General features: G+C 43.7%; 1 protein-coding gene across 2 annotated transcripts in view; it reads right to left on the bottom strand.

Annotated features, from left to right (window-relative positions):
• The window catches only part of DSE (dermatan sulfate epimerase), a 54217-nt gene extending 41780 nt beyond the window's left edge, over positions 1 to 12437 (bottom strand). The window contains exon 1 of one of the 2 annotated variants that reach the window (XM_061623664.1): positions 11879 to 12437. The gene's annotated coding sequence lies outside the window, so the exon portion shown is untranslated. The remainder of the gene's footprint in view (positions 1 to 11878) is intronic. The other variant, XM_061623670.1, reaches the window with a different exon arrangement.
• Positions 12438 to 15258: the final 2821 nt, after the last annotated feature.

Genomic DNA, 15258 nt, shown 5'->3' with positions numbered 1-15258 from the left:
CACATTTTTAACACACATACAAAAGACAACAGTACTCCACATATACTTAAGACCCTAGTCACTCCCATTATCAAACTAATATTATTACAGCATGCAGTATGTAGCCTAATACATTATACAACATATTCTCACCTAATAAAAAAAATTAAGATTGTTTTTCCAGCTACCATAAGCAAACAATCCACAACATTTAATTCACTTAGGGTGACATCTTCATACAACATACACTGTCTAAATGGTTAATAGTACTTTGTCATAGATGCACACATTTAAAATAATTTGCACAGTAAACAGCATTTCATAACCTCCAGAATAATTTTTAAAACAAGAATTCAGTGTAAAACTCTGTTTCCAGTTTGATCATCCCTCCTCTTAGAAGTCCGTAATACTGAAATAAGATTCCAGACAAAGGAATGTACATATGGACAAAGCAAGCACCTTTTATTCAATATTTTTTTTAATGTAAATTAGATTTTTTTTTGTTACTGGTTAGTACTTTTAATTTAATACTAGTGTGAGGTAAATAAACTACAGTGTTAAAACACAGGTAAGTTTCCGTCCCCATTATGCTGCCTTGGGCTCCTTTGGGAGGAAGGTTGGGATAGAAATTTAATAAATAATGATGTGTTTCATGGGCTATGTTCTCAAAACCATTAATAGGCTTTAAATTCTCTGGTTATCTTCAAACAAAGGCATGCCTCTACTCTGAACTCCTCAACTGTTAGTAGAGAAGAGCTCTCATCAATAAGAGGGACAACCAGAGGTAGCCCCTAGATCTTAATCAATGCAGCAGGAAGGAGAACATGGTAGGCCTAAGTTCATCTTCATCACCGGACTTCTAGTGAAAGTCTTCAGAAATCTAACTGCTTGGTTTCCCAGCTGATCACTACCAGGCTTATCAGTACTAAAGAAGGGTAAAGACAACATGGCATATGAAACTCAAAGGACTTCAGTAGGTATTCAGTAGGTATGTGTGATGCCCCTGTAATGCTTGTATAATATGTATGGTAAGTGCCGGTTTTGTAGGCTAAATATGGTAAGTAGAGTGAGTTGGGTGGGGGGAGTACACGTGATGGAATGTTGAGGAATGCTGTGTTGTGATTGGCTGAGAATCTGGGTGGTTGAAGGGATATATGGGAGAATGACAGTTGGTCAAGGGAGTTTGGTTCTGGTTTTAGGTTGAAGAGGGTGAGGGGTGGAAGTGTATTTAGATGGGTAGTGAGGCAGGTTGAGGACTAAAGTATGTAGTAAGAGAAAGTATAGTATGTTGAAGATCATTTATATGTAACCATACGCATGACAACTGAATTCAAAGTAATCTTGTTTATTCCCAGTGTTATTTAATAAATCTGTTTGCTTAAACAACACACCTGATCCTTGGCTGGGTTCATACAGAGGAGAAGGGTGGGCAGAGCAAAAACCAAAGCTGGAACCAGTATCTATGGTGGCAGTGGTGAATGGTTAGGGTATCAGCAGCAGGTATCCAAAGGCAACCTAGGGCTGTAGTCTTTAAAGACAGAAAAATATATGTGTGTGTGTGGTCTGAAAGTGTACCTAGACACTAAATAGCAATCTGTAAAAGCAGGAGACTAAGGCAAAGTCTCAGGGCAGTATTGCTTTACAGGGTGTCAGGTAGTGTCACCTAGTGGTGGGTTCGTGAGAGATCCGTGCCAGGGCCAGCACAAGAGAGGAGGTCTGACTGTATGCACAGGGCTTTCTCACAAAATATGGTTTCCTTGGCTGCAATGTTTTGCCTTATGTGTGTCAGGTAAAAAGACAAAGCTAGGATTTCCCCGTTTTCCAAGCTTTTTTTTACTCTCCACCATAACTTTTTCATTTGAACACATGCTGATGTAATGGCTCCTTATGAGCGTGAGAGCTCTCAGGCATATATGAAGCTTCCACACAGAGATGATATCAGTTCTCTTTAACAGATGGGACGTCTCTATGATCATGAAGTGTTCACCAAAACTCTGTACTAGGGTAAGGAGAGCAAACCAGAGAAAGTTAGGCAGGTCTAAGTATAATTTATAATTCACCTTTGTGAAATGTACTCAGAAATAATCTCCAGTGATTTAAATGGATTTCCCCCCCTACTTAGCATCCCTTGGATAGCAGCCCTGAGCATTTAATTGTGACCTTAACTTCCTTAAACCTATTTTTTCAACCATCCCCGATTACTACACACAAGGCAGATAGAAACCAAAATCAAACATTTAAATATCACTGTTTCTGATAGCTCTATTTGCATACACAGATGCTAAATGTTGCCTACATTCCTGAGAAGCAAAGAAGTTCATCAGTTATTTAGGACTAAGTGATAGAAAAAACAGAGGAGAGATTAAGCTCCACCTACCTGTCAAAGGCCATACCAGAAGGCTTGACAATGTTAGGAACAGACCCCAAATGATGACTAGCTGCCTTGTGTATGCCTTTATCACCAGGGTTCCTTCCCTCTGTGCTCTTTCCTGTAGCATTCATGCCAACTTGGAGAATGGTAAACAGTGCTCGAATCCTAAACTGAATTGCTTGGCTCTGCCTAGCTGACTCAAAATATTAATGGTGCCTGGGAAGGAACTAGTTTTCTTCACTTCTCTCTTAACTATTTTTGATAGTCATGTTCTGTGTGTGATTTATTGACAGATCCAGCGAAAAATAATGCTAAGGTTATGAGCTCAAACTGCTCTGATAAGAAAGCTCATGAAGACAATATTTTGACTCGAGTGCAGTATAAGTTCATCACACAATGATGCCTACATTCCAAAGCACTATGTGTTATATGTAGCACAATCCTATTCATGTTTTGTCAGAAATATGTCCAACTCAGTCAATGGGGCTCACTTCAAAGAAAGTGCATTTAGGATTGCAGCCTTAAGATACGAATGCTTCAACAACTACTATTATGCTGGCTTGTCAAAGGAATGATGTATTTCACTATACTATTACACACTTTTTTTGATAATTGAACAGAAAATAGAAAAGCAACAGCACTTGCTCTTAAATTTCTGCTTTGCTCCTTTACCTTGTAATGTCCTCAAATCTAAGTGCCATCACACCTTGAATATTACTCCCCCCACTGCCTTGTCAGCTTCCTTTATTAAATTTTTTAAATATTATATGCCCTACTGATGGTGCACACACCTGGTCTTTTTATAATAAATAATCTTGAAAGTGCTTGGGGATTTGAAGAAGCAGAAAGGACATAGACATATAACGCATACAGTATATTTCAAGTGGTATAGTTGTGGGCATGAGAGAAAATGAGGCGCCCTTTTGCATATATATAAGGGGCAGAGTGTGTGTATGTTGTGTATGTGCAAATATACTTTACAAAGCTAGCACCAGGAAAGCACTGTGGTTTCAGCTACTGTGCTCCTTATTCTTTGCTCCATTGCAGTAGATTCATCCCTTCTCTACTTGCCAACTTCTCAAGACCTCTGGAAACTAGAGTTCTTTGAATGGAATCCATTGTCAAGGATGTGGTGGCATATTTTTCTAACTTTTGAAGTATGACTCCTATTAATAGGGTCCAAAGACGCACTGCAGTAGTAGAAACCAAAAGTTAAAGAAACAGGAAAAAAGAATTCCAAAATGTGTATAGCGTTATATAGGGAAAACAGAGAAAAGAAGAATAAAAATGCTCTTCAGATAGACTATAGATGACATAAAAATTGCAGGAAGGTTAAAATGTAAATCCACTTTTATGCATGATCATGAACTTATTAACAAATCTGATATGTGTCATTAAAATTGTATTTCTGAGTAATATATATCTTCCTTATTTATGAAAGACAAAATCCCTGCATTTCTTTTTCCCACATATGTTTTACCATGTCTCTCTCATGCTCAAAAGTACTTTAAATGGCATGTGTACAATTGGTCTGAGACTGTGGAAGAGGTATTATACAGCCACAAGAGTGGCTGTATACTATAGCCAGCGGGGATTTTTCACATTCCGCAATGTTAAATTGAAAATACCCCCATGCCATTCTGATGCTTCCCATAAGCTCATTTCAAAACAAAACCTTACATAACTTATAGTCCTGAACTCAGAAACGCTTGCTTAACAACCCTGTCAATTTTCATGGCGATACACAAAACAGTCAGAGAGAATAGACAGTTCAAAGTGTAAAAAGAGAGAGAAAAACCTCAGAGCCCTTTTGGACTTTTTTCTCTGAGAGTTCTCATAATCTGTTGAAATTCATTAAAAATCAGCCATGTTCACAGAGTACCTGTTATCCTAATACTGACGTTGCCCCATACTCTGACCTTCATCTGCTGCAGTTTAAAGGTTTAAAAAATGCCTGGCTGATTTTTAATTAATTTAATAAATTTTGGCTGGGACCCAATGATAAAGCGGAGCATGCTCAGTAAGAACCAACTGTCAGAGATCTAAAAGCCTCACAGCTGCTGGGCTTGCCTAATCAGGGGGCCACACTCACACCAGACTTTGATTTCATGTGAGACAGTCATGGCTTCCCCCAAAGAATCCTGGGAAGTGTAGTTTGTGAAGGGTGCTAAGAGACTCCTATTCCCCTGAGAGAATGGTTTAACAGTCAGCCACTCTGATTGAAGGTCTGTGAGGGGAACAGGGCGTCTCCTAGCAACTCTCAGCACCCTTCACTAACTACACTTCCCAGGATTCTTTGGGAGAAGCCATGGCTCTCCAAAGTGAAATAAAGGCCTGGTGTGGATGTGGCCAGGAAAAGCTTTGGTTTAAATTTGGGTGGGAGGCTACATGTGTCTGCTGAAGAATAAAAAGGTGGGGGAAAGCCTGAAAAAGAATGATTCTGTTTACAATGTTTTCCTTTTGGAAAGGAAAGGGGCTTCCCTTCTGCCCAGTGCCCACCCACCCAATCTCTTCCCCTCCCACTCCCTGCCCCTTCCCTGGGTCAGTATTGGACTATGACCTGGGAGACCAGGGTTTGAATCCCCACACAGCCATGAAGCTGACTGGGCGACCTTGGGCCAGTCACTGCCTCTTAGCCTCAGAGGAAGGCAATGGTGAAATCACCTGTGAATACCGTTTACCATGAAAACTCTATTCAAAGGGTCGCAATAGGTGGGATTGACTTGAAGGCAGTCCATTTTCATTTTCAAACATGAATGCATAGAAATAAATCTCACTGAACTCAAAAAATATGCAAATGATCAAACCCACCCTCCCTTCTCCTTCCTCCTATCTCCTCCTCTTGCCCCTTCCCTCCCCCTTCCTTTGCCCCTCACTCCCCATCCCCTTCCAATCCCTTCTTTCCACTTCCCCTTCCTCCTCCCCATGGTCAGTTTTACCTATCTTAAACATGACTGCACGGAAGTAAATACCATTGAACTCTATAAGCATGCAAATGATCAAACCTCCCCTCCCCTCCACCTTCCTTTGCCCTTCTCCAATACGCTCCTTCCCACTGCCCCTCCTCCTTCCCCATGGTCAGTGTTTCCTATCCTAACCAAGATTGCATAGGAGTAAATCCCATTGAAAATAAGCATGCAAATGATCAGGCCTGCTTTTCCCCTCTCCTCTCCTCTCCCTTCCTCCTCCCCTGCCCACTCCAGCCCTCCCTCCCTCCTCCCCCTGGTCAGTTTTACCTATCCTAAGCATGACTGCACAGGAGTAAATCGCACTGAATTTAATAAACATGCAAACGATCAAACCTGTCCTTCTCCTCCCCTCCCCATCCTGCCTGCTTCCCTCCCAGTCCTCCCCTCTGCATTTCCTCCCCTCTCTCCTCCTCCTCCTCCCCTCCCCATCCTCCATGGTCAGTTTCACCTATCCTAAGCATGATTGCAGGGGAGTAAATCCCATTGATGGTCCGCCCCCAGAGACTAATGATTCCTGAGGATTTTCAAAAGGCTCTGGGGAGTTTTTCGGCTGATAAGGCTGGTGCTCCTGTCGAAGCCCTGGTGGAACTGTGGAATGCAGAAATGACCCGGGCGGTTGACACCATCGCCCCTGTGCGCCCTCTTCCGTGTAGAGCTCATGCAGCTCCATGGTATACTTTGGAGCTGAGAGCGATGAAACAGCATAGAAGACGGCTTGAGTGCAGATGGAGGCGAACTCCTGATGGATGCACTTATGCACTGGTAAGTGCCTACATTAAGCTGTATTTAGAGGCAGTGAGGGCAGCAAAGAAGCAACATTTTGCTGCCACCATTAAATCATCGATCTGCCGTCCAGCGGAGCTTTTTAAAATAGTCCGAGGGCTATTACATTCTGGCCCTACGGACATGGTGGAGTCATCGCAGGCAAGCTGTAATGAATTTGCTAGGCACTTCCAGGATAAAATCTCTTGCATCCGCCAGGACTTAGACTCCAAGGTTGTAGCAGTAGAATCGAATGAGGTGTCCAGCGCACAGTCTCGTCCTAATTTTTTAGATGAGTTTCAGTTGGTACAGCTTGAGGACGTTGACAAGGTGCTTGGACTGGTGCGTGCGACCACTTCTAAGTTGGATCCTTGCCCTTCTTGGCTAATAAAAGCTAGCAGGAATGGAACAGCCGGCTGGGCCAGGGCAGTGATTAACGCTTCACTGCGGGAAGGAGTGGTCCCTGGCCTCCTGAAAGAGGCGATTGTAAGACCACTCCTGAAGAAAACGTCCCTGGACCCGGAAAACCTTAACAACTATAGGCTGGTAGCTAACGTTCCATTCCTTGGCAAGGTCCTGGAACGAGTGGTTGCCAACCAGCTCCAGACACTCTTGGATGACACCGATTATCTGGACCCATTTCAGTCAGGTTTTAGACCTGGTTTTGGCATGGAGACAGCCTTGGTCGCCCTGTATGATGACCTCTGTCGGGAGACAGACAGGGGGAGTGTGACCCTGTTGAATCTCCTTGATCTCTCAGCGGCTTTCGATACCATCGACCATGGTATCCTTCTGGGACGACTCACTGATTTGGGAGTGGGCGGTACTGTATGGCAATGGTTCCGCTCCTACTTAGTGGGTCGTCTCCAGAGGGTAGTGCTTGGGGAGCATTGCTCGGCACCCTGGGACCTCCAGTATGGGGTCCCGCAGGTGTCAGTTCTGTCCCCCATGCTTTTTAATATCTATATGAAGCCGCTGGGTGTGGTCATTAGGAGCTTTGGAGTGCGTTGCCATCAGTACGCTGATGACACGCAGCTCTATTTCTCCTTTTCATCTTCTCCAGGTGAGTCTGTTGGCGTGCTGAACCGATGTCTAGCTGCAACAATGGACTGGATGAGAGCTAACAAACTGAAGCTTAATCCAGACAAGACTGAGATGCTGCTGGTGGGTGGTTCTCCTGACAGGATGGGGGATGTTCGACCTGTTCTGGAGGGGGTTGCACTCCCCCTGAAGGAACAGGTTCGTAGCTTGGGAGTTCTTTTAGATCCATCCCTGTCACTTGAGGCTCAGATAGCCTCGGTGGCACGGGGTGCTTTTTACCAACTTCGGCTGGTGGCCCAGCTACGCCCCTATCTGGACAGAGAGAACCTCGCTTCAGTAGTTCATGCGCTGGTAACCTCGAAATTAGATTACTGCAATGCACTCTACGTGGGGCTGCCTATGAAGACGGTTTGGAAAATGCAGCTTGTGCAGAATGCAGCGGCCAGACTGCTCACGGGGACCAGACGGTTCGACCACATAACACCGATTCTGGCCCGCTTGCACTGGCTGCCTATTTGTTTCCAGGCCCGGTTCAATGTGCTGGTTCTGACCTACAAAGCCTTACACAGCACAGGACCACAATACCTGTTGGAACGCCTCCCCCGTTACGAACCTGCCCGTACACTACGCTCATCATCAAAGACCCTCCTCCGAGTTCCTACTTATAGGGAAGCTCGGAGGGTGGCAACACGGAAAAAGGCTTTTTCTGTGGTGGCCCCCGAACTGTGGAACGATCTCCCAGAGGAGATACGCCTGGCGCCAACGTTACTATATTTTCGGCGCCAGGTTAAAACTTTACTCTTCACCCAGGCTTTTTAACATGTTTGTATGCGCTGATATTGTTTTTAATTTTTTAACATTTTAAACTTTAATGTGTTTATATTGTTACACGTTTATTGTATTTTTTGATGTTTCTTGTCTTGTGAACTGCCCAGAGAGCTTCAGCTATGGGGCGGTCTATAAGTTTAACGAAATAAATAAATAAATAAATAAAATTGAACTCAATAAGCATGCAAATGATCCATCCATTCTCAGCAAACTTGGACAGGATCCCATTTCTTACCTCCCGGATTAAAAAGCAGGGAAATTCATTAAGAGGCAAAAAATCTTGCAGTTTAAGAACATACCTATAGCCCACAGCTATTCTATCAAACTTTAAAAAGCAGGGAAATTGGGCAGCTGTAGTGAATGCACCAGGGGTGCAGGAGACCTGAACTCCTTTCTGAGATATTGTACTGCCCTACAAATTGGTCAAAATGCAAACACCATTTGGGTTGGTCTTTCACAGTCCAATCCACTTCCTGTGTAGCTTGGAAGAATTTGGTAAAATGTGCCTCTGAGCATATGGTGAGTGGTGGCAACACCTGCAATCAGCCCAAATAATAGAAAGAAGAAATGTGCTGTGCTGATCTTGTTTTAGCAGGGAGGAAGCAACATTATTAAGACAGTTGATATAGTTCAGATGGTCACTTTGAATATGTCTGATTTCCTTTGCAATTTTGGTGAAGTTTCCTATAGGAAATCATTTTCTTTTGTTTCTATTTCTGTGAATATGTGAAGTACAGCAACTCTTTGCAAAATTTATACTAAAAAAACTCCAAACATAATTGTGGAATAATGGCACTGACTTCTGCAGAATAGTCTCCAGTGGACCTCAGGAGTGTCTCAATTTGCACCAGATAAAACAGTGGGAGGTGAAATATATTCTAGCAAAATGCTAGGTGTGCTCTATGTTTTTAATTGACTGTGCCCACCTTGCCTTAGATGGTTTAAACATAGCAGGCTGAAAATATGCATCCTCTTTTTTCCAACAGCTAGAGTCATTGCTGAAGTAGCAACATATTGGAATCAGTCTGATTTTTCATCAAACTGCAGGTCCAAATTCCACTGTTAATGCACCCAAAATAGAAATAGAACATAACCTCCAATTTGAAACACAAAAGGCTGTCTTCACCATCATATGACACTGACCAATAAAAAGGCTTTGAAATTAATAAAAATAAATTTGACACAGATTTCTGGGATGAATAATGAGGGAAATAAAATTTTCTAGTGTAGATTCTCTGTAGAAACATTAATAACACAGGAAAGAAGCAAAGTAAGAAGAACACCAGCAAACATACAAAAATATAATTCTCTATCTTTGGAGATGGTAAGTGTTGCCACCACTCACCATATGCTCAGAGGCACATGTTACCAAATTCTTCCAAGCTACACAGGAAGTGGATTGGACTGTGAAAGACCAACCCAAATGGTGTTTGCATTTTGACCAATTTGTAGGGCAGTCCAATATCTCAGAGAGGAGGTCAGGTCTCCTGCTCCCCTGGTGCATTCACTATAGCTGCCCAATTTCCCTGCTTTTTAAAGTTTGATAGAATAGCTGTGGGCTATAGGTGTGTTCTTAAACCGCAAGGTTTTTTGCCTCTTAGTGAATTTAGATTAAGGGTGTGGACTGAAGTTCACTTAACAAAGATTAGTTTTTGCCCCTCAACATCACCTGCCTTTTGTTCATGCAGTTAAACTGGCAGACTATGGATTCTTCCCATTACCTTTTCAATGCATGCATCTGAATACAACATAGTCAGTTTTGTATTTGTGGCTTTGATTTAACTGCTAAAGAATTAGGCTGCAATCCAATACATGTCTACTCAGAAGTAAGCTGCTTTGGGTTCACTTGGACTTATTCCTAGGTAAGTGTGTATTGGATTGCAGCCTTAGAATGGTAGCTATTCAAGATTAGTAGAATGCAGTTCAGAATAACAGGATGAGTACAATAAATAAATAGGGTAGACTTACTGGATATCTCAGCAACAGCTCATGCCATTGGCTCACTGGATCATAGATTTTCATAGCCAGATGGAAGCAACTCTGACCTCTTACATGAACTCACTGATGCTGCAGTACCAGACACACTTATTTTCAATGAATCATGCATATGATTGGGCTGCAATGATTTTCAATTTAATGCTAGTGCAGAATCTTGACTAGACTGGGCATTTAATTAATTTATGTCCTTCCCTGCAGACCCTCTCAGGTGTTGAGATCAGCAGAGGGGGCCCTTTTGGAAGTTTTGCCACCCTCAGAAGCTGAGGGATGGGTAGCCCAGGACAGGGCATTCTCTGTGGCAGCCCCTAAACTGTGGAATCCTCTCCCCACCAAGGTGCATCTGACAACTTCACTGTGCAGTTTTAGGTGAATACTGACAACACACCTTCTGACCCTGGCCTTTGACATCAGAGAGGTATGTTTTTAGGGCCCACCCTATTTTGCAATTTTAATTGTTTTTAATGTCTTATTTTAAAATTGTTGTAACCTGCCCTGGGACCTCTGGATAAAGAGCAGGTAATAAATATTTTGAAAAATGGAAATGGACTGCCTTCAAGTTGATGCTGACTTATGGTGACCCTATGAATAGGGTTTTCATGGTATGCGATATTCAGAGGTGGTTTACCATGCCTTCCTCTGAAGCTGAGAGGCAGGGACCCAGTGAGCACAAACAGTGCAAGAGGATCAAAGGTACATTATAGTATCACATGATGAAATGGTCTTTGGTTGCAATCTAAAGGATCTAGGGTGCAAGTCCCATTCACCTCAGTGAGATTTCCTTCCGAGTACAACATAGGATTGTGATATTGTCTATTTCCAGGCTAGGCTCTAACATTAGAGAGCAATTGTGCCCTTGTGGTGGTTTCATTACTGGGCAGTTTATCTCCCTTTGATTCTTCACTCAAGAGTCAGGCCTGCCAAACAGACTCCAAGAACAAAGATAAGAGATGGGCTTAAAACCTTAGTGTCTCAAAACTTCAGACTTTCCAAATTTCACAAAAAGCTGCTAGCCCTTGCAGTTGTTTTTTGTTCTTGGGAGTCTGTTGCTCTTGGCGTAACTCTGAATGAAGAATGAAAAGGTGAACTGGCAAAGTATGATTGCTCTGTAAATGCTGCTGCAATCCACAGGCATTTCACATCAGCGGGTGAAGCAGAGAGCTTATGTTAGTGGAGATCCCAGGGAGATGGAAGCTGTTAACCCATGAGTTCAGCTTACACAGTGATGGAGGTGGAGAGGCACAGCAAGATAGAAATCTGTGAGGCTCAGTCAAAGCATCAGACGCGATATACACAAGTGCGCGCGCACACTCCCAGTCGACCTTCTCGCAATCTTAACAATCGATGGTGGTCAAGTAGATGAACGACCAGATCCTTACATATAATGGGAGGGCTCGGGAGGGCGTGAAGCCTGGAAGCTCCCTCTCCCTTACTACAACCTAATCTGAGGCATGTTTACTCGGAAGTAAGTTCAACAGAGTCAACAGGAGTAATCTCCCCAAGTAAGGATGCATAGGCTTGCAGCCCTCGTTCTGAAGGTCTTGTGTTTCCCTACTCTCGGGGCTTTATTTTCTGCGTCTAGTTCAGGAGGAAGATATTGCGCCCCATTTCCAACACCGCAGGGATTCCACCCTCATAAAGTCACTAGTTTTTAGCACGCGCCGTTAGGGTACAATGCCTCTAACCATCTGCAGATCGCGCTGCCCTCGCTCCTGAAGAGCCCCCGCTGCCCTCCACGCATCTCGGGCAGGGCTGGCATCCCGCCCATTTTCTCCCCGCAACCCGACAACGCTCCCAAATCTCGACCTCCAAAAGCAGGGCCGAGAAAAGTTCCTCAACTATGAAGATGGCTGGCCGGCCGTCAGGCCATCTCTGCCGGCAGTTGGGTAGGAGAGAAAGTGTCGCCCGCACAACCCAGAGTCCTAGTCCTTACCTCTTCCCCAGCTTGCCGTTGCGCAGCCCCTCTCACTCCATGACCGCAGGTGGTCGACGAGCCCCCAGGGTAGGACAAGCCGCCCCCGCCCCTCCTGCAGCTTCCCCTGGTCATGCGCTCATTCTTGGTGTGCGAAGTTCTGACTCCACGATGGATGCTCGCTTGGGTGGGTAGGTGGACGGACGACTCTCGGCCCGCGCGGCGCGCAGAAAGGCTTTTGCAAGCGCCGCAACTCCGCCAGAGGGAGGAGACCGCAACGTCACCGGGGAAGGGAAAGGGGAGAGGAGCCCCTTAGTCCCACCTCTCTACCGGATCCCTTTCTCTGTTGCTGCTGTTCTTCTTTTCAGCGTCGTCCGCGTCTCAAACTCCTTTGAAGTGTTTTTCCCGCCAAAGGAACAGAAGGCGAGCAGGATTCTCTGGGTGACTGAAGCGGCGGAGTGCTTCATCCCCTCAGGGGGCGTACGCATAGATATTTCCCCCCCTCCCTGTTGCAGAGAAAAAAGCTGCCACCCAACACAATTTGGTAGCTAGGGTTGTTGCCATCTCCACAGGCCTCTAACTTAGACTTGAGGGAGGCCGTGTGTGCTCCTTCTGAGAATACTAGCCAGCAACTGGTTGTGTGTGAAGGGCCGCCGATACTTCGGATGCTGAGAGGAAGAAGAACGTCTGAAGTAATGAGGTTTTGTGTGAAGGGATAGTGAGCTCAGTTCTGCCACTGAAAAGAAATCCCTGAGATTCACCCAGGGGGTTCCTTAATTCTAAGTCTATGTCCACCAGTCACAGCAAGTGAGACAAAGAGATAGGTGCTCCCTGCCTGACCACTGTCTCATGATGTACCACCCAGAGAGAGGGGGAGAGAGAGGGTGAGCCAGCAGGCCTGATTTTTCTCTGGCCAGCAGCACTACAGATCCTTTGCTCCCTAGAGTAGGTGCGCCAGAGAGAGGAGGGAGCAATGGCTGCAGGCCACTTGATATGCACAGTTCTGTTCTCCAACACCTTGCCACTACTAACCTCAATCTACCTAGTGTTAGGGCTGGCCTACCCCCTTCCCATGCCCAAGGTAGTCTGGGGCAAGGCTTGTTCTCACAGATGTTGCTTTCTCCACACCCATACTTGCCTCTGTTTTGGCAATTGGGGATGGGTGTTAGGGAGCAGCAAATCCCATGGTCAACATTTGGCCCAGAATCTACCAGGCGCTGAAATGTCTTGTAAGATATGTTCCATGGATTTCACCACCACCACTCTCCAGAGCCATGTGAGCACCACAGAGCTCTTGTCCAGAGTAAAGCACCAACACCTCACATGACCTGAACCAGTGTGTGTGTGTGTGTATATATATATATATATATATATATATATATATATGGTGGGGGGAATAGACAGAAAGTCTGTTCTTCCTCTGCTGATTCCTCCTGAAAAGTGTCTGTTGTTTTTGCAGGCTTTACTCTTCCCCTTCCTCTCTTCTCTTCCTGCCTTTGTTCTCACTTAATAATGGCTGCCTGGGTGGAAGATGCATGGTTGCTTCAGCAGGTTTGAATTTCCCTCTTTGCAGTAATAAAACTTTAAGTTTCTTTATGATTTCAACTACCAGATCTATATATATCTCAAGAATATGTTTACCCCACTAAGTGCAGTGGGATTAATTTACTAATTTGTTTCACGTTCATCAATGTGAATAGGTGGCATGTAAAGCACATCTAATGCACATTTAAAGCACACAACTTCCCCCTAAAGAACCATTGAGACTGTAGTCTGTTAAGGGTGCTGGGAATTTGTAGCCCTGTGTAGTGAGAACCACAGTTCCCAGGATTCTTTGGAGAAGTTATGTGCTTTAAATATGCATTGGATGTGCTTTAAATGGTATGATTCTGTGGGTAGGTTTCATACTCAAATTCTGAAGTGGGGGCATATTAGCAGTGCAGCTTAGTTGAGTGGTGGAGAGGCTTTGGTGCTTTATGTAGAGTAGGTGGGACCCAATGAGGGTTGCTTTGCCTAGGATCCTATACAAACCTAGGTTAACAGGCTTAAAAATCAAACAAATGCATATATAATAAATCCAAAGGCAGTAACCTCAACACCAGATGCTGGGCACAAATAAAAGGGGAAGGCTGTCGTTTAGTATGTTTCCCCGGAAGCATGTGGATGCCCAAAGTTGCTGCCTTCAACAGGCCTTGGTGAAAAGATGGGCACAGGTGAGGAAGGAATAAGATTGATTTGCGCAGTATTTCCCTCTTCACCTCCTCTGCATCGAGTGTCTTTTAATATAGAAAGTTGGTTATAAATTATAGAAAAAATGGATATATGTGTCATGAGAGGAACAAATCTGAAGAGAAACAGTATTGGCTCCTCAGCAGACTCTTCTCTTATTCTACCCTATTTATGGCTTTCCAGGTTAAAACAACCACTTTGAACTGGAAACAAACTGGGAGCCAGTTTGCTGTTGCTGTTTCACCAGCAGTGTTATCAACTCATTTAGGCTGCTAAGCAGTCCTGAGTATTTGTTTTATAAGTGAAGTTTCCTTTTTAAAAAATAGATATTTATTTCTTAATTAAGTAAAATTAAACAGGGATGGATGGTGACATAAAGTGACATGACAAGTAGTCCAAAAGCAAATTATGAGTCCCAGAGCAACTGAAAGATTTTTTAAAATATATTTTATTGTTTTAAGAAGTAACATAAAAGTATCAAAACAAAATCCTACTGTTTTAGGAAGTAACATAAAAGTATCAAAATTTATAACCCTCCCCAATAGGAGTCTGCAATACATATCTTTAAAACTCTACATTTCATTATTTGAGGGTATATTATCATGACATGTATGACCAACTACACTTGGCAGTTAGCTACCGTCAAGTGTAGTTAAAAGGATATGGTTATCATGAGCAATTGAAAGATGAACAGCAAATAAAAGATTCATTACAAGATGGTTAAATAAAAGATCATACAATCATATGTTACAAGGAGCTATAGTGGTGCCCGCCTGGAAGTCTCAAGGTGTTTAACTGATGTTGACTTCCAGACTACTTCCACAGTAGTTTCTAATTGTTGTTCTAACACACTGCACAAAATTTTTACCATCTCCCCTGGGAAACTGCCCTATATTTGGCCTATATCTGTCCATATGGCCTTAGGAGGCTTATAACCAAATGCAGACTTAATACTGTCCAGCTGCTGGAGGTTAAGGGATGATCTAATGGTCCATGCAGAATGAACAGATATTGTACTGCTAGATGCTGGAAGGAGAGGACATGGCTCACTTTCTCCTTGAATATCCTTTATATTTAAGAATTTAATATCTTGTCCCCTCATTGCTGGTTTCAGAAACAATACCTTGTTAAATAAAATTGTATTTTTACTGGCAGATTTCTATGTGACTTTT

The sequence above is a fragment of the Rhineura floridana genome, chromosome 4 (genome assembly GCF_030035675.1).
Source record: "Rhineura floridana isolate rRhiFlo1 chromosome 4, rRhiFlo1.hap2, whole genome shotgun sequence".
NCBI lineage: Eukaryota > Metazoa > Chordata > Lepidosauria > Squamata > Rhineuridae > Rhineura > Rhineura floridana.
Note: the sequence above shows the minus strand (reverse complement) of the source record. Positions and strands in the feature narration are given on the sequence as shown.